This window comes from Arachis duranensis, chromosome 3, assembly GCF_000817695.3.
Source record: "Arachis duranensis cultivar V14167 chromosome 3, aradu.V14167.gnm2.J7QH, whole genome shotgun sequence".
Lineage (NCBI taxonomy): Eukaryota > Viridiplantae > Streptophyta > Magnoliopsida > Fabales > Fabaceae > Arachis > Arachis duranensis.
In genome coordinates this window covers 49,646,428-49,647,264 of record NC_029774.3, presented here as the reverse complement: position 1 = coordinate 49,647,264, position 837 = coordinate 49,646,428, and positions in this window count along the sequence as shown.

Here is an 837-nt window from a genome sequence, read left to right as displayed (position 1 = left end):
CAGCTTTTTCTGTGTAATTCCTCTGCTGAATGTTCTGAATCTTCAATTCCCTGTATTATTGACTTGAAAAGACACAAATAAAAAATATTTTTGGATTTTTAATAATGAGGAATAATCAAAATGCAACTAAAATCAAATAACAATGCATGCAAGACACCAAACTTAGCAGTTTGTATACTACTGACACTAACAAAATGAGAATGCACATGAGAAACACAAAACACTCAAGTCAAGAGAATTTAAAGATCAGAGTAATGAAATCATCAAGAACATCTTGAAGATCACTTAAGACACATGAATGCAAGAAGAACAGAAACATGCAATTGACACCAAACTTAACATGAGACTCTAGACTCAAACAAGAAACATAAAATATTTTTGGTTTTTATGATTTTGTAAATTTTTTTGTGCTTTTTCGAAAATTAAGTGGAAAAGAAAATAAAGATATCAAAATTCTCAATGAGAATTCCAGGAATCTTGCAATGTTAGTCTAAGACTCCGGTCCAGGAATTAGACATGGCTTCATAGCCAGCCAAGCTTTCAAAGAAAGCTTCGGTCCAAAACACTAGACATGGCCAATGGCCAGCCAAGCCTTAGCAGATCACTGCTCCAACAGCAAGATTGATAAAAATCAACAAGCTCTTGGGATGATAAGTTGAAACCTCGGTCCAATAAAATTAGACATGGCTTCACAGCCAGCCAGACTTCAACAGATCATCATGAAACTCTAGAATTCATTCTTAAGAATTCTGAAAAAAAAAAATACCTAATCTAAGCAACAAGATGAACCGTCAGTTGTCCATACTCGAACAATCCCCGGCAACGGCGCCAAAAACA